This window comes from Anabrus simplex, chromosome 1 (assembly GCF_040414725.1).
Source record: "Anabrus simplex isolate iqAnaSimp1 chromosome 1, ASM4041472v1, whole genome shotgun sequence".
In the NCBI taxonomy this organism is placed as follows: domain Eukaryota; kingdom Metazoa; phylum Arthropoda; class Insecta; order Orthoptera; family Tettigoniidae; genus Anabrus; species Anabrus simplex.
In genome coordinates this window covers 1,777,337,763-1,777,357,939 of record NC_090265.1, presented here as the reverse complement: position 1 = coordinate 1,777,357,939, position 20,177 = coordinate 1,777,337,763, and positions in this window count along the sequence as shown.

The following is a 20,177-nucleotide window of genomic DNA, read 5'->3' as shown; positions in this document are numbered from 1 at the left end:
TTTGCTGCGTCCTGAGAAATTTTGACAGGAACCCAGTCGGGAGAAGCTTATGCTGATTGTCGCGTCCGACTTCGAGGGTATTATTTTTACGCTTGCCATGCGGAGCAAATGTCCACATTTATTGCGAAACGATCGCCCTATCGTGTGCATGACAACTCAGGTTGTTATGCCGTCAACAATGGTGGCATTGGGCTATCTTGAAACATCCTCCGCACTCACCGGATATAAGTCCTGTTTTCGAAGTTGAAGGAACCCCTCCGAGGCCGCCGAATTCCCAACGCAGCATCTGTGCTCCGGGCAAAAGGCGCTCCCTCACTGTCGTCAACAGAGAACGCCTTTCCAGCGGTCTCCAACGGCTTCCCGACATTTGGCAATAGACTTTGCGGGTGGCTACACTGAAGGAATGTTATGCAATTGTTCTTAGTTTAATTTCGTGTGGCTATTTCTAACCGAGTGCAGCCCTTGTAAGGCAGACCCTCCGATGAGGGTGGGCGGCATCTGCCATTTGTAGATAACTGCGTGTTATTGTGGTGGAGGATAGTGTTATGTGTGGTGTGTGAGTTGCAGGGATGTTGGGGACAGCACAATCACCCAGCCCCCGGGCCATTGGAATTAACCAATTAAGGTTAAAATCCCCGACCCGGCCGGGAATCGAACCCTGGACCCTCTGAACCAAAGGCCAGAACGCTGACCAATCAGCCAACGAGTCGGACATTGTTCTTAGTTCATTAAATATTGCGTCCTATCAATATTGATACTGCTGTATTTACAGCTCTCGATTTCTAATATCTCACGTTGTAACGTTCCAGACGTTACAGTGTAATTATGTTAATTTTATTATGTGTAATTAATTCAGGAATTTAACGTCATGATATTTATTTTAGTATGTAATTGTATTATAATTCATGTTTAATCATTTGCTCACTATCATTTCATTACTTTGTAACTACGACTTATAAACGAGGGCTGAATATTCTAATATTCACTTAGATTCTTGCGACATTTGTTTAAAATTAACTTGCAGTAGATTTCCGCTATCTTGCCACATCACCGAGGAGGGAGGAAGGACAAATTTAGACACCAAGTTCTGGGAAAGCGAGCACGTGTTCACGCGTCCCAACGAAAGCTACCGTATTTCGACCAGAATTATTCAAACGGATCAACGCCTATATTTTGAAAGGAGCGTCATATTGCCATGGATACTGAGAGAATGGACCAATAGAAGAACAGTTAATATCAGAGTTAAGACCCGTCAACTCTAATATCTGGAGTGGGGAGAGACATGTCATCTGATTGGACCACGTGTAGCGACCTGTAATTAGCGCCAGTGAAGGTTATAAAAGGGCGTGCTGGAGCTCTTGGCAGGGGCTTGCATCTTGCATCTTGCATCTTGGATCTTCTACGTGACCGGCTATTTAATCTTCTTCGTTTGATTCTGCATTAGTATTCTACATTAATTACTTCATTACCACGACGTGGTACTTAGAAATTCTGAATGAGGGAAGTATAGCCACTCTCATCAGGAAGTATGTACAGCTCGGCGACAAGACCGGTTTGAACCAGTCTAAGTCAATAGGTAGTATTAATCTAGATAGAAATGAAACTTCAGAGAACATTTTCAGTAAAGTTGGAAGGATTCTTAATTGAGTATCCTCTCCAAATAACCCAAGGTGGTTCTGCTAACTATGACTTAGGGCTTATCTCCAATATACGGGATAAAGCATAATAGGGAGTGTTAGTTTTGAAGTCATCTTCCAATTAGTGGTGGGTGCAATTTACAAGGCAGGAATGGTACTTAGCTGCAGATGAAGAGATCTCAAAGACGACCGATGATGTTCCCGCTACAAGGATGGAAGCTTTCCAAGGACCAGCAGAACAAGACTACATGGTGAGCAAGCGAGTTAAAGATATTGCAAGTTTTCGCGAAGTAGAGTCATTCAATTTTTTGTTAAATTCATTTTCTATTTTTAATTCAGTTCTCGTTAAACCGTCGTCATTTATATTAAATATAATAAATAGTATTTTTCTTGTTCACTTTAATCAATCTGCCTTAATTAGCCTTTTGATTTTTAATTCTCCTACTTAATGATTAGTGTACTATCACCCCACCCCTGTGATAAGAGTCCGTCCAAGCTTGATTATAAATTTTTATCTTTAAGTCCTCAACTTAAAGATTGGCGCCCTTTGCTTGCTTGGTTGCATTTCTCGTTTGATGATTGTTCTCCGAGAGGGGAAGTCACATAAATGCCGCTCCAACGTGTGGCGAGAAAATCATTAAGTACGGAGCAGTTAATGACAGTAACGATATCAGAATTCGTATTATGGGCAAAATTTGGATATCCACGTTTCATTAAGAGTGTTTGATTGTGGGAAGGGTCATGGCTGATCAGACGAAAGAGGAGAGGATGTTGCGCAGTGGACGGGCGATAAAAGGCAATAACGTATTGAGTTCAGAGGAAGAGTTGTGTAGTCTTGTAGAGGAAATTGAAGATAGAAGTGTAAGTAGTATGGAGAGTGAAGGCAAGCAGAAAGAAGTCAGTATGGAGTCAGATGTTAGTAGGATGGGGGGCGAAGCGGAAGTAAACACTAACAATGAAAGTAATAATAATGATCAGTTAATGGGAATGATGCAGTTAATGTTAAGTAAGATAGAGGACAGTAAAAATGAGCTTAAAAGTGAATTAGAACAAACTAACACTAAAATTGAGAATATTAAATATGAACTTAAAGAACAGTTAGAGCAAACTAAAGCTGAATTAAGTAGGGAGATGAGGGAAAATAAGGAGGAAGCGAATCGGAGAATGGACGAACACAGTAGGCAGTTACGCGATCTGGTGGTAAAAAATGAACATTTTAATAAGCGATTAGAGGACCAGAAAAGCGAATATGTACGACAAGGGAAAGAGGTAGAAGAAAAGTTTGCGGAACAGAGAAGTGAATTCTTGGAATTAATGGGGAAGGAAAACAACTCTACTAGGGAGGAAGTAATGAGGCAGGTCACTAGTATTGATAAGAGAGTTGAGACTCAAAGAGGGGAAATACGGATATTTAAAGACCACGTCCAACAAGAGATTGACACGGTAAAGCTTAGAATAGAAGATGAGACTCGGGCAAGTGAAGAAAGGTTTGCGATAGCTGAAGAGAATAAGATTGAAATTAGGACATTGAAAGAGAAGCAGGTTAATTTGGAGAGAGAAATTGATAGGAGAGACAGAGATGTAGAATGCCGGATGGAGAAAGCAGAAAATAAGTTAAAACAGGTGGCAAAGGATAAACAGGTTTTCACGGGAAGGCAATGTCTAGGAAATAGCTACATTAGGGAAATTGAACTACCTAAATTTAATGGGAAACAAACGAACCCGCTAGATTTCCTTAAGATGATAGAAAAACGATTTGAAAAGCGTCTAGAGGAAGGGTCTATGGACTGGGAAGACGTTATGGAAAATATTGACCATGCTTTTGTAGGAGAAACTCGGTCTTGGTTCATGGTATATAGGCAGACGATGACGAACCTGAAAGAATTCAGAAATAAGTTTAGAGAGAAATTCTGGAATGAAGCGATACAAGCTCGGGAGAGAGAAAGGGTGGTATTTGGGAGGTACAAACAGCATGAGGGAGTTACTATGACCGAGTACTTCCTGGCACATGTCATGATTTGTCAGAACTTAGATGGTATAACCGAGGGGTCTGATGTAGTAAGACTACTTTTGAGACATTTTCCGGACAGGGTGAGAGAAGCGGCCTGCATGCAAAAAGTTGGAACTATTCAGGAGATGGAGAATCTACTAGGCAGTTTTGATGCGTTAGGTAACCTTAGGAGTAGAACGGAGAATATTCAGAACTTTAGTCATCACAACGGAATGAGACATAACGGTAGAACACAGAATCACGAAGCTCGCAATCAGTTCAGACCTCAGCAGAACAGCAGGAGCGGAGTACCTGAATAGAGGACAGGAAATCCCCAACGGAGGCCAGAGCAATGTACTAATGAGTCCAACGTCAATACACAAAGGGAACCTTTAAACTAACTAGAGGCTGTAATGTTAGGTCAGAATTCCAGCCTAGTACGAAGGTAGCGAAGTGTCTTGCCATGAAAGTGTTACCATATGACCTAGATGTTAAAGACGATTTGTTGTATGAACCCGAGCAGAATAATGGAGATTCAAGTAATAATGTAGTCAATCCCGTTGTTAAATTGAAAGTCTGGGGGGCGTGGGTTAAAGTTTTGATTGATTCTGGTAGCCAAATATCATGTATTAGTTCTCAGTGGTATGAGTCATTAGTGAAACAGGGTATTCAGTTGGAGGAAATGCCTGTTAAGTCTACGTTTATCATTACGGCTGTTGGAAAGAAGTCTAAGCAAATTTGTAAACAAGTAGCTGTCCCGATCTGCATTAATAATTTTATTAGCGTTCAGATATGTTTGGTAATTCCGCATTTGATATTTGATCTTATCTTGGGATCTGACTGGTTAACGTTAAAATTGGCTCAGTTAAATTACAATGATCTAGTGCTAAATTTGAGGTGGAATAATGAGGATATCAAGGTCAAGTTTGAGGAGGAAATTCAGAGGAAAACGGAAGTTAGTACAGTGTGGAGAATGAGAGAGGTTTCTAAAGTAAATGAAGAGGCTAGTGAGGGCCTGAAGTTGTGTCAGTTGTGGATTAATGAGGATAAAATATGTGGCTTGAAAGAAGCCGTAAGTAGTAATGAGTTAAATGAAATCCAGAAGGACAAGTTATTTGAAGTGTTATGTGAACACGTGGAGATTTTCTCCGAGAAACCTGGTGTTACCCATCTGTATGAACATTCTTTTTCTGTGCTGGATAAGACTCCATTCAGCGGACCGCGGTATCCGATACCACACAAATATGCAAAAGCCGTAGAGGATCAAATTCAAGCTATGTTAGCAGACGATGTGATTGAATTATCAAACAGTCAATATGTTAATCCCTTAATTGTTGTGCCTAAGTCTGATGGATCAATACGTTTGTGTATTGAATGCGAGAGCGTAGTGAGAGTGTTAGGTTTGCCTGAGGAACCACCTCGTAATGCTGAATTTTACGTCCGACTGGCACGGGAGAACCTGATTAAATCTGGAGATAAACGTAAAAGGCAACAGAAACGTAAGGTACTTGATAACTTTGAAGTAGGTGATATGGTTTTGGTGAGAGTTCCCATGTTGTCAAATAGTGAGGATAAGGTAACAAAGAAATTTTTTCTGTTATATCAAGGCCCTTATAAAGTACATAGAAAACTAGGACCCTGTGCTTACAAGTTAGCGGATGGCGAGAGCGTAATGAATGGCTCATATAACATTAGTAGTTTACGGAGATACCTGTCGTGTGAGGTGGCTGAACCGGATTGTGAGATATAGGTCAGTAACTCGGGGAAGTTGCTACTTGTTATGTCAGACTACGAGCGGGATGAGTTTACGTCTCAATTGTGGTGGTATTTCCTAGTTGTGTTTGTAAACAAGGGAGGTGTTTGTGTGGCGGTAGATTTACGCTTGTTCAAAGACGATCGATCATCTGTTTTCCGTATGTGAGGCCATGAAATTTTATATATTTGTTTTCTGAGATGTTACAGAAGGCTAATTAAAGCTGACGACGGCAAATAATTAATTTTCCCGTATGTGCATTTCTAACTTGCAATAATTTTACCGTGAGCTTAAATCACGTGTGTATTCGAGTGAAGTGTATTGCATCCTGCTTCAAGATAAAGTTGAAACACTCGAAAGAGTGATAAAAGTGTAAATTGTTTGTATTATTTGTTTTCTATGTTTCTAATGTAAAAGATTGGAAGAGAACGTGTTATTGCTATCTAGCAAAGAATGTCGGAGAGATGTGGGGAGTAAAAGGACAGATAGACACTCGGCAGAGTCTGTAATCTGAATTGTATATATATTATGTTATATTTTCTAGGATAATCTTGTTTTTTTTTACAAAAGTGAAAAGTTGCTCATGTTGGGCATAATTTAGCTATACCTCAAGATGAACTGAAATAACAGACAGTCGCAATGGTAAGCAGTCTAAGAGAGATATGATGGAAAGAGTGAGATATAATTAATTGTATGAAAATAATGTCGCTCGTTATGGGCAGGTAATAGAGGTATTTCAAGTCAATGTGGGAGTAAGTGTGTGAGTTCTCAACTCATGTGATATTTGTTAAGAACTCATGGGGGCGTATGTAACGTTCCAGACGTTACAGTGTAATTATGTTAATTTTATTATGTGTAATTAATTCAGGAATTTAACGTCATGATATTTATTTTAGTATGTAATTGTATTATAATTCATGTTTAATCATTTGCTCACTATCATTTCATTACTTTGTAACTACGACTTATAAACGAGGGCTGAATATTCTAATATTCACTTAGATTCTTGCGACATTTGTTTAAAATTAACTTGCAGTAGATTTCCGCTATCTTGCCACATCACCGAGGAGGGAGGAAGGACAAATTTAGACACCAAGTTCTGGGAAAGCGAGCACGTGTTCACGCGTCCCAACGAAAGCTACCGTATTTCGACCAGAATTATTCAAACGGATCAACGCCTATATTTTGAAAGGAGCGTCATATTGCCATGGATACTGAGAGAATGGACCAATAGAAGAACAGTTAATATCAGAGTTAAGACCCGTCAACTCTAATATCTGGAGTGGGGAGAGACATGTCATCTGATTGGACCACGTGTAGCGACCTGTAATTAGCGCCAGTGAAGGTTATAAAAGGGCGTGCTGGAGCTCTTGGCAGGGGCTTGCATCTTGCATCTTGCATCTTGGATCTTCTACGTGACCGGCTATTTAATCTTCTTCGTTTGATTCTGCATTAGTATTCTACATTAATTACTTCATTACCACGACGTGGTACTTAGAAATTCTGAATGAGGGAAGTATAGCCACTCTCATCAGGAAGTATGTACAGCTCGGCGACAAGACCGGTTTGAACCAGTCTAAGTCAATAGGTAGTATTAATCTAGATAGAAATGAAACTTCAGAGAACATTTTCAGTAAAGTTGGAAGGATTCTTAATTGAGTATCCTCTCCAAATAACCCAAGGTGGTTCTGCTAACTATGACTTAGGGCTTATCTCCAATATACGGGATAAAGCATAATAGGGAGTGTTAGTTTTGAAGTCATCTTCCAATTAGTGGTGGGTGCAATTTACAAGGCAGGAATGGTACTTAGCTGCAGATGAAGAGATCTCAAAGACGACCGATGATGTTCCCGCTACAAGGATGGAAGCTTTCCAAGGACCAGCAGAACAAGACTACATGGTGAGCAAGCGAGTTAAAGATATTGCAAGTTTTCGCGAAGTAGAGTCATTCAATTTTTTGTTAAATTCATTTTCTATTTTTAATTCAGTTCTCGTTAAACCGTCGTCATTTATATTAAATATAATAAATAGTATTTTTCTTGTTCACTTTAATCAATCTGCCTTAATTAGCCTTTTGATTTTTAATTCTCCTACTTAATGATTAGTGTACTATCACCCCACCCCTGTGATAAGAGTCCGTCCAAGCTTGATTATAAATTTTTATCTTTAAGTCCTCAACTTAAAGATTGGCGCCCTTTGCTTGCTTGGTTGCATTTCTCGTTTGATGATTGTTCTCCGAGAGGGGAAGTCACAACGTGAATTGCCTGGGATACGAACTACAGCCTCCGTCATGAGAAGCTAGTGATATATTTACTTAACTATCATACCTCATAGTATGGTATTATGCGTTACTCACTTCAACATCTGTACTACCGTAAAGGATCTGCCGTCCCTCCTATGGAGGGAGCAGACTCACCTGGCAATCTTCAGAGTGAAAGACTTGGAGTCACCAGGAGTATACGTTACACTACTTGATCCGATTGCTTTGGGACTTGACATGTCCTCGAGAGAGTTAGTAAGCTGTACCTCGAGCAAGCGCACTCGGCGACAGACAAAACAAACAGGCTTGAATATTCATGTTCAGTGAGGAGTTGAAGTGTTTTCGACATCTTTTTGCTTCCTCTTCATCCTCTCTTGCTACCCTACATGACAAGGGCTTCTCTCTAATTGGCCCAAAAGTCGGCCCTGGAGAGTACTTCCACAATACAGCCGACGTTCCAAAATATTTTAACATCGTATGGCAGAAATTCTCCGACAGTGTACCTTACTCGCTCGTATGAATAAAAGAAAGTGATTCACCTCTGTCAGCTCTTTCGAAAATTTAGTGATGTAAACGGTCTTCATGATATTTGTGCTCATGTTGCTGTGTCCAGTCTTCAAAAACCCTACCCTGGCTGTCTATGTAAGAACTCTTCAAATATGCCCACAGATTTTTTTTTTTTTTTTGCTAGGGGCTTTACGTCGCACCGACACAGATAGGTCTTATGGCGACGATGGGATAGGAAAGGCCTAGGAGTTGGAAGGAAGCGGCCGTGGCCTTTAATTAAGGTACAGCCCCAGCATTTGCCTGGTGTGAAAATGGGAAACCACGGAAAACCATCTTCAGGGCTGCCGATAGTGGGATTCGAACCTACTATCTCCCGGATGCAAGCTCACAGCCGCGCGCCTCTACGCGCACAGCCAACTCGCCCGGTTGCCCACAGATTGTTTGATTAAATGAATACTGTATTTGTTTTCTTGAGGTTGCTGTAGAAAATCACGTACCGCCGTACAGGACACTATGAATCATTTGGCGATGTTTGAAAGGGGCTACATTAAGGAACTGTGGAACGAGTGCATGACTTGTTCTGCACATGTCTTACATGAAAATTAAAACCTAAAACCTGTTTTCCAGTCTTTGACCGGGTCAGGAATGGAATGAATGAAGCCTCCTTCCAGCACCGAGGCTGGGAGTTGTGCCGGCTGCCGAGACCTGTCGCACTCCCCTGGGGCAATGATTAATGAATGATTAATGAAATAAACTGACATTGGAGAGTGTTGCTTCAGTGAAAGACGGCAGAGAAAACCAGAGTACCCGGAGAAAAACCTCTCCCGCCTCCGCTTTGCCCAGCACAAATCTCACATGGAGTGACCAGGACTTGAACCACGGAACCCAGCGGTGAGAGGCCAGCGCGCTGCTGCCTGAATCATGGAGGATCCTTTCACACTTTTATAATGCATTTTCTTAATTTTTAGGTCATTTAATAAAGGCATTTAAACATATTGGAGCGCATTTTAATATCCCTTACGTCATCAACACCTGGGCCTTACATATTACTAATACTATTTTCATTTCTTTTACGATTTGTTCTACGTCGCACCAACACAGATAATTCTTACGGCGACGATGGGGGAGGAAAGGGCTAGGAGTGGAAAGAAAGTGACCGTGGCCTTAATTGTTACAGCCCCAGCATTTTCTTGGTGTAAAAATGCGAAACCACGGGAAACCATCTACAGGGCTGCCGACAGTGGGGTTCGAACTCACTATCTGCCGGATGCAAGCTCACAGCTGCGTGCCCCTAACCGCACGATCAACTTCCCCGGTACTGTTTTTCTGACCGGGACACAATTTACCAACCCTGTTAGGCATTGGAACACGTTCTTACGGCGTCCTCCACAAATCTTCTTGCTCGGTATCGAACGGCTGTCTTCATTTTTCCAGTCTTCTTATGGAGCAGTGGACAGGTGACCTCGGTTGACCCCGCACTGTACAGTATTGTCGCTATGGTGCTTGTTGTCGTCACACGGGTTGCTATGGAGACAACATCCTCTCCCGCTCACCTTTGTCTTCCACCGCAATGCGGGCGCAACCTACGCGCTTCCCAACATTCCTAGCATAGCCCTCGATACAGCTTCATTATGGCGTATTTTACAAAACAATAGATATCAAACAAAATTTAACTCGGTCCGAATGTATGACAAAATCTAATTACGAGATTACCCAGGACAAATATTTGTAGATCACTAAACAGTGTGTTTCAATAGAATTCCTTTGAACAGATGACAGGACTTGGACTGTTTGATTCCATGATACAGCGACCACTTCATCCCTTATCATTATTATTACTAGTATTATTGAAAAATAAATTTGACAGATATTTAAAGGATATATACAATGCATAAAATTATTAGTAGAAGATTTTCAAAAGCTTCATTACTATTTTATTATTAATAATAATACTAATATAATATAATGAAATGTAGTAATACTATTACTATTTCCTTTTCGTTTCCTCTCTTTGGGGTACGCTGAATCAAACATTTGTCTGTGTGTTATTTTCTTAGTGCCCATTATTTCTACATTTTCTTCATTCTTTCTGATCTTCGCATCCTCTCGTCTTCCGAGATAATAGGTTTGGCTTTTAATGTAGATTTGTCTTGGAACCTTATATTTTCTAGTTTAATTATTACATTAGCTGTTCGAACGATTAGTGAATTTTCTGGAATGTTTAATTCTACTAGGTCTTTAAACCAGTTGGGTTTTGTTTTGCGGTTACGGAAAAAGTCAAAGATTTGTTTGGTTAGCCTATTGGAGTTCATTCCGAGAAGATACATACATACATACATACATACATACATACATACATACATACATTATCATTATAGACTGTTATGCCTTTCAGCGTTCAGTCTGCAAGCCTCTGAGAATTTACTAAACGTCGCCAACAATCCTCGATTTGCAACTAGTGTTGTGGCCTCATTTAGTTCTATACCTCTAATCTTTAAATCGTTAGAAACCGAGTCTAACCGTCGTCGTCTTGGTCTCCCTCTACTTCTCTTACCCTCCATAGCAGAGTCCATTATTCTCCTAGGTAACCTATCCTCCTCCATTCGCCTCATATGACCCCACCACCGAAGCCGGTTTCTGCGTACAGCTTCATCCATCGAGTTCATTCCTAAATTAGCCTTTATCTCCTCATTCCGAGTACCCTCCTGCCATTGTTCCCGCTTGTTTGTAGCAGCAATCATTCTTGCTACTTTCATGTCTGTTACTTCTAACTTATGAATAAGATATCCTGAGTCCACCCAGCTTTCGCTCCCGTAAAGCAAAGTTGGTCTGAAAACAGACCCATGTAAAGATAGTTTCGTCTGGCAGCTCACTTCCTTCTTACAGAATACTGTTGATCGCAACTGCGAGCTCACTGCATTACCTTTACTACACCTTGATTCAATCTCACTTACTATATTACCATCCTGGGAGAACACACAACCTAAATACTTGAAATTATCGACCTGTTCTAGCTTTGTATCAGATGACCGTAAAATAAAATATCCTTCTTTTCCGCATAGTATCTGAAAGTTTTCAATTTTATTGCAGACTGTTTAATTCTTGATGGACATTACCTTATCCTGAAAATTTGGTCTTGCGATCTTTCTTAAAATGTTCCTTTGTTTTAACTCGAGTTTCTCCATCTGGCCTATGGAATTCATGTTTAGTGTTTCTGCTGCATATAGTGCTTCTGATTTAATCACTGTTCTATAATGTTTGATTTAGGACCCCGTGAAAGGGATTTCTTGTTGTATGTATATTTTGTTAGTTAGAAGGCCGGTTCAAGTTTATTTTTCGTGGATACCATTGCTTTGCATTCCACATCATTCCAACTAATCCATTCCCCGAAATATTTTAATTATTTTACTATTTCAACCTTTTGTTCTTGGACTTCGAGGTATTTATTTGCGTGTTTGTAGTTTGTCATCACCATTATTATTATTATTATTATTATTATTATTATTATTATTATTATTATTATTATTATTATTATTATTATTATTATTATTACGGGTTGAGTGGCTAAGACGAGTCAGGTGCTGGCCTTCTGACCCACCTTCTCAAGTTCGATGCTTGTTCAGTCCGGTTGTATTTGAAGATGCTCAAGTACGTCAACCTCGTGTCGGTAGATTTATCGGCGAGACTAAATTCCGGCACCTCGATGTCTCGAAAACCGTAAATAAAGTAATCAGCGGAAAGTAAAAATCTATTATTATTATTATTATTATTATTATTATTATTATTATTATTATTATTATTATTATTATTATTATTATTATTATTATTATTATTATTATTATTATGCTAAGAACAGAACAAGAATGGCTAACCAGAGACCAGTGGTATCCGAACCCACAGCCTCCCGATTTCGCGTCGGTTGCTGTGGGTTCGGATCCCACTGGTGTCTGGTTGGTCATTTTTGTTCTGTACTTAACATCTCTTCAACACGTACTAAATGTACGTAACACGACTTAATAGGCTGGAAGTCGGTTTCGAGTACAATGCGGACGTGAAATTCAATATTTATTATTATTATTATTATTATTATTATTATTATTATTATTATTATTATTATTATTATTATTATTATTATTATTATTGTCGTGTTTTTCGGAACATAAGACGCACCCTGATATTTTGATAAAAATTTAAGGGAAAATGTAATTTCACTGTATTTTTAAACAACGTTTTACAGAAATGACCTGTAGGTAGTGATATGCTGTATCGGTTACAAATCAAAATTACGTATTGACTCCCTGCTGCCCCATTACAGTGGAATTTTGCGTATTTCATCATTTTAATTTGAATGCTAAGGCGTAAAGGGCCAACGGCCGTAGCCGTGTTGAAACACCGGATCCCGTGAGATCTCCGAAGTTAAGCAACATTGGGCGTGGTCAGGAGTTGGATGGGTTGCCACGCGCTGTTGGTGGGGGGTAAGGGAATGGAGGAGCGGAAAGGAACTGGCCACCCTACCGCACGTAAACTCCGGCTCAGGAAATCCTCTGCGGAGGTTCGGACCTGCCTTCGGACAGAATAACCCTTACCTTACAAGGCGTACAGGAAACTTTTCTGTACAACTGACATTGTGTTCGGTAAATTATCACTACTGGAACTTGTTACTGATTACAAAGTGAAAGATTTTCTTTCCACTCTTCTTTGAAAGTTATGTATAACGGTAGTCTAAGTCACAGCACTTTGTGTTTGCCTGGTACGATAAGGAGTTGCGAGCCGTCTTGTTAGGAATTCCCTGGCAACTCGCATTTCTGTCATACAAACGCAGGTTAACCATAGCCCCTGTTTCTCAACTGCTCAGAGTATTATAAGGAGAAGTTGAGCATTGCTGTAGCAAACCACGTATACTCAGTTTCTACATATGATAGACATTTCTTTCTTTCTTTCTCAATCGGTTTACTCTCCATGTTTGGCTTTTCCCTCGGACTCAGCGAGGGATCCCACCTCTACTGCCTCAAGGGCAGTGTCCTGGAGTTTGAGACTCGGGGTCGGGGGATACAACCGGGGAGGATGACCAGTGCCTCGCCCAGGCGGCCTCACCTGCTCTGCTGAACAGGGGCCTTGGTGGGGGATGGGAAGATTGGGAGGGATAGACAAGGAAGAGGGAAGGAAACGGCCGTGGCCTTAAGTTAGGTACCATCCCCACATTTGCCTGGAGGAGAAGTGGAAAAAAACGGGAAGCCACTTCCAGGATGGCTGTGGTGGGAATCGAACCCACCTCTACTCAGTTGACCTCCCAAGGCAGAGTGGACCCCGTTCAGCCCTCGTACCACTTTTCAAATTTCGTGGCAAAGCCGGGAATCGAACCCGGGCCTCCGGGGGTGACAGCTAATCACACTAACCACTACACCACAGAGGCGGACTATGATAGACATTCCGACCATAATTTAGGCAGTATTTTTGTAACAAAGTACGGTACTTCTCTTGCACATAAGTGCACAGCTCTACCAAACGTGCCACGTGAACGGTTGTGAGCGATATATTCGACTTTATGAAACTGTAAAAAAAAAATTATAAAATGAGTTCGTTGCTCGTTTGACATGAGCTGCATCCAGTAATCTGAGCGAGGAAATTACACACAGATTACTGTCACTCTATATTCTAATATTTTGTGAATTTACATAATAATTTACATCAAATTCCGATTAACAGCCTATTGTTCTTCCTGCCTATCCTTCAGTCAAAAACCTACTGCATTTGTCATTTGGTATTGACGTTAACCGTTCTGCCACAATATTTTCAGGCCGTGTATGTAAAATTACATTTCTGTCTGTACTTTTGAATATTAATTTGATATGTGTTTTTCCACCAAGTGGGACAAATATGTGACTTCGTTCTAAAAGGGCATTTAAGATTTGAATTTCTGCTTATAATTTTCCAACTATTTTTCAACTTTACAATGTTTATATAGCATTTGAAAAAAGTCCAGCTCCGTAAATGTACATCGGTAACCTAGCATTTTTGACAAGAGCTTATTTAATTACATGTTTAATATTTTTTGAAACTGTTCAGTCTGCCGAAAGTAATTTTGAATAAATATTTTTATAATCTATACGAAAAAGAAAACACACAATAATAGAATTATACCTGAAAAAGAAAGAAATGATGATATATTGTGGCTACTCCAACCACTACTCATATACCTTCATATCTTCCACACAATATAAATAACATTTGTTTGAGCGCCAGTTGCTTTTTTAAGAAAAACAACAAAATTCGGTAGAGCATACCTCTTATATCAATTATCTCAAGGCGTGAGGTGATAAACTCACATATCTGGCAATATACAGGGATATGGATCAGGAAAATATTAAATTACTGTTGCATTTTCACAATTGAGGATTGTACATGGAACTGGAATCACTTATTATAATTAAAATAAAACTGAGTTTGTGACTATAATTTACGTCACAATGAACAATCATTGACGTCTTTTAATTTAACAAAAGAAATATATCGTGAGATTTGCGGTACTAAATAAAAGGAAAATTTAATCTAAAAAAAAAAGCTATTGGCATGAACTTGAAGTGAGATGTGATATCGCCGCTGATTACATTCTTCTTCATGTTATGAATGCATAACATGTCTGATGTTTTAATTAACTGATGTCGGCATACACCGCTGTTGAACTTGAAATTCTTGGGAAAACCTCTGAGCTGAAGTCGGGAGCCGTCTGCTGTTATCTTCTTATATAACAAGGAGTTGGCCTACATACCATGTACGCGTGTAGGGAGCTCCAATATAATTACGTCCACTCAATATATTATCAGTAATTGGAAAATATTATTGAAACATCTTGTGAAGTCCATCCTCACAAGAAGATGATGTTTCTTTATCAGCATAGTACCCGTCTCTGCTCGGATACAACCACCACTTGTAGACTTCCTCGATTATTACTTCTTCAAACACAACTCTTAGCTCTGACCATCACTCGAAGACCACTTCTTCCATTTGATACATCTGACTGTTACATATGATCTGAACGATATGAACTGAACGATATGATCTGAATACCTCTCCCCACCGTAGCATCATCTTATATCACCTCGCGATGACGACTCATCTCCCTACTCACTGTCCATCCCTTCCACTTCAACATACAGTAGCTGGCGAATACTGACACTTGGTCGCAATCACGTGCCCACGCACTGATGTCATCAGTCAAGTGTTGTCTAAGCGTACCCAAGCGGCTTGAGAATGACTAAGCTGAATGCGTCACCGGAAAATCTACTTGCACAGTTAAACATAGCCTCGATTGCAAAATACTATGCCAGCTCATCCAGCCAAAGTTACAAGCCACAGCATGACAATATGAAACCAACAAATCTCACTTACTACAATACAGAATAATTACAAACAAATTTCACTTAACCTATGATTAAATACAATAATATACGTGATACCTAATTATTACAGTCTAAATGATGAGAAACAGAATATATAAAATCTAATGAATCGGGTTAATAATAATAATAATAATAATAATAATAATAATAATAATAATAATAATAATAATAATAATAATAATAATAATCATAAATACTGAATGGAATCTGTAACCCTGTTGTACGGTTACAATATACATATATAATTTGAAAGTGTAGCACAAAGTTGTGAGAAAACCACAGTATTACCGCCTATGTATTATACATCAAAAGAAGGTCGTCTTCTCAGGATTACTAGTAAAATAATGTTTCTTTCATTAAGTCCTTCATATGCGTAAAATAATCATTTACTCTAATAATATGATTATCAGGCCATTGCCGTTAACTGTATTCGCCGGTAGATGGCTCTATCAAAATTGTCTCAGCTTATCTTTCTATGCCCGATAGAGGGATCTGTGAAAGTTGTCTACGCAGATCTGTCTGTGTAAGTCCAATAGATGGCTCTGTGAACTTATTACCAGAATGCGAGTTCGCTCCATGTGGTTCTAATAAGCGATGTATGCCAAAAGTATAAATTAGAAGTCATTACAGGTGCTTCCAAGAATCAGGCAATTTATCTACCTAGGATTGGTTTGGTGCCTACACCCGTAATATTAAATGAAGCGTTTTGACAAACAGAGATAGAGAGCTAGAGAGAGGAGCATTTGTTCGTTCGTTCAGACCGCTCAGAAGTGAGAAGTTTGGCAACTCCTCGCTTACAGCGTATTTGTTCGTTCGTTCAGACCGCTCAGAAGTGTGAGGTTTGGCAACTCCTCGCTTGTGGCTCATTTGTTCGTCCAGACCACTAAGAAGTGAGAGTTTTGGCAACTCCTCGCTTGCGGCTCATTTGTCCGTTCGTTCAGACCGCTCAGAAGTGAGAGGTTTGGCAACTCCTCGCTTACGGCCCATTTGTTCCTTCGTTCAGACCTCTCAGAAGTGAGTGGTTTGGCAACTCTAAGCAACACGAGCTGGCCTGCAGGCTTATCTCCATGGCACACGCAGAGGACCTGCCCACGTTTCGATGGCAACCATACCCCTACTCCCTTCTCCCTCTAACAAATGTCAGAACGCTTCTTTCAGTATTACGACCATACTGACAGTAACCTGAATTTCAAATTCGAAGGGAGGCAGTTCCCTCTACGACTTGCTTTCGCAGTGACTATTAACAAAGCACAGAGTCAATGTTTTGACAAAATACGTATTTACTTATCTCGCTGCGTTTTCAACCGTTGTCAGTTATATGCAGGCTTTCGTAGAGTTAAAGCTGCGAGGGATACCAAATTATAAGTACACAATAGAGATGACTGAAAAATAACGTAGCTGTTACTTTGTCACAGTTACAGGCCTGTCACTGTTACAAATGCAATGAGGACAAAAAATAACAGGTTGCCGAATAACGACAACAGAACGACGTACTAGTGGAAACAGTAACTGTGAAGTGGGAACTGTCACTAGTAGCAGCTTACAGAAACAGAATGTGACCTTCAGAGTTCAGATAGTACGCATGTCTTCCAAGTGAGAGCGCTTTCGTAGGAAATTGCTTTAGGTCAAATACACTATAGTGTAAAATATACTCTATATGATCTTGTGTAAGTTGCTATTGCCATCTGGTAACTAAAGTGTAAACTGTTATGACATATTCAACTGCTGAGGGGTAATCGCTGACTCAGACATCACGCAGGGCTTCCTACATTAGAATATTATTATAAGTTTCACCCGTATAATTTTAGTATGCTAACTTTCTATATTGATATTAAAGACAACATGATATTAGTTCATTTTACTTACTGCGGTTAGGAGCGCGCAACTGTGAGCTCGCATCCGGAGATAGTGAGTTCGAACCCCACAGCCGGCAGCTCTGAAAATAGTTTTCCGTGGTTTTCCATTTTCACACCAGACAAATGCTGGGGCTGTACCTTTATTAAGGCCACGGCCGCTTCCTTCCCATTCCTAGGCCTTTCCAGCCCCATCGTCGCCATAAGACCTATCTGTGTCGGTGCGACGTAAAGTAACTAGCATTTTACATAATCGATCCTCTTTTACAGGTTTGTGTCGAGGTTTGACAGACAGATCATCATGTTTTCTTGTCTTCTATCCTTGATCGGGGCATTATCAATCTCACTCCTCTAGATTTCAGAAAAGACGCTATGTTGTCTTCTCATTTCCTCTGTTGCCTAACTCTCGTTAACTGTGTAGCAAATAGGAATGCGTGTTTGGCTGCACCGACTTTCAACAGTGTCGTGATGCGTGCGCGCATGTGCAAGTGAATGAATGGGACTTCGCAACACAGCTGTAAGGAGACAAGCTTGAAGCCATGAATAAACTGTGACCAATAAAAGGTGAGTAACGTTGGATATTACTTTTAACTCTTACTTTTCACAGTTAGTTTATTGTAGCAGTGACAGATGTAGCAGTTACACAAAAATAACCGTTTGTCACACCTCCAGTATCAGGATCAGTTCTCCGAAACTAAAAGGTATTTCACAAGAAACATAGTTTACAATGAAATACTAAAATCAGTCAATGAATAGGACAGTCAAATGCAATCATTTACAGTGAACTGTAGCCTACCTTATGAAAGTGATTCATGACTGTTAAAAGCATGCACATGTGTGCACATATGTATAGTCACAACGGAAGTTTAAAGTCAAATAAATGGTCTTCCGGAGTTCAGTACTTTTCCGTTACTTTTCTCACGCTTCCTTTATCATCAGTTTCATTTTTGGTCTTTCTTCGAAGCTGTTGCTGTGACAGGCCAATATGAAACTCCACAGCCTGTTTCCAGTCATTCGACCGGGTCAGGGATGGAATGAAGCTCAATCTAGTGGCGAGGATAGGAAATATGCCGGCTGCCGAAACCTGTCGCACTCCTCTGGGGAAATGATAATTGACTGACAGATGAAATGTTAAAGGAGAGAGTTGCTGGAATGAAAGATGACAGGGAAAACCAGAGTGCCCGGAGAAAAACCTGTCCCTCCTCCGCTTTTACCAGCACAGATCTGACAAGGAGCGGCTGGGTATTGAACCACGGTATCCAGCGGTGAGAGGCTGCGCGCTGCCGTCTGAGCCAAGGAGGCTTCACAGGCCAATAATACGGTATAATTCTATTGCCATATTTAACCTAACAGATATAAATTAACTGAACCGGAACTGAAAATAAATCACGTAATGTTTAATATTTACCGGATAAATTGGCTCTTTTTATATGTGTAACCTCGGCACTGTGTGGGGTAGAGTGGTTAGCTCTACACCCGGCTACTTTTGCTCCCAGGATTTTTTTTTGGGGGGGGGCTTTACGTCGCACCGACACAGATAGGTCTTATGGCGACGATGGGATAGGAAAGGCCTAGGAGTTGGAAGGAAGCAGCCGTGGCCTTAATTATGGTACAGCCCCAGCATTTGCCTGGTGTAAAAAATGGGAAACCACGGAAAACCATTTTCAGGGCTGCCGATAGTGGGATTCGAACCTACTATCTCCCGGATGCAAGCTCACAGCCTCCCAGGAATTAACCTGGTACTCATTTTTGGTGCAGACTGAGTGAACCTGAGGGCCATGTGCACCTCCGCAAGTAGAAATCTCGTTTCTTAAATTTTTCGCCTTCCTGACGGCTAATCGAACCCACGTCTTTCCGGGTGAACTGAGCTCGCCCTTACCGCCTCTTATATGTTGTAGGCCAGGATAAATTTATTTAATGTGTAGATGAACCGACATTGGTGTTCTTAGTACATCACCAAAGAAATAATGGCGTATGTCGGGTTCAGTTCAACTTTCCTTTTTAGCTGTCTGTTACAGTGTCACGGGGAAACGGATCAGGACAGGGATAGGGAGTGTTGGAGTTTAGGGTAAAGAGAAGTACCAAAGTATGCATTGAATAAAAAATATATCAGGGAACTCACAAAAGCTTTCCGCACACGAAAGGGTCAATATTTTATGTTCATGTTAGACTAATATTTTGAACAAGTGGCTAAATCAGCGGTCACAAGATATAGCCTTATGAGACATGTCCAAATACAGAGATGTTATAGCATAACACTCACCCCCTTTCCCACACTCCCACCCTGCCCGGACCGTAGCAGAGGTATCGGCAGCGAACTTATTCTGTTATTCTGTGCTGTTTGAAGATCGATTGAAGACATACTGCCTTCTGAAATGTCTGTCTCCAAACCACAAAATCATCAAGAATAGTTTGTAGTTAGGACGGAATTTCGAGGATTTCTTAAAAAAAAATTCTGCATTCAAAACGAGAACGTGAAATGTTTACTGAGCACTAAAATATTAATAGTTTACTGTCATTCATTAATTCATACGGGCAGATAGCCAGATGTCAGCCTTCATGTACAGTTAAGAGTGTCCACGTATGAGGAACTCTCTAAATTAAAAAAGAAATGATGTTAAGTTTCCCTTGATGGAAAATGAAATGCTCATAAATATGGCTTTCTTCCATTCTTAATCTGTTTACCGTCCTGGGTTGGTTTCCCTTCGGACTCAGCGAGGGATCACACCTCCACTGCATCAAGGGCACTGTCCTGTAGCGTGAGACTTTGGGTTGGG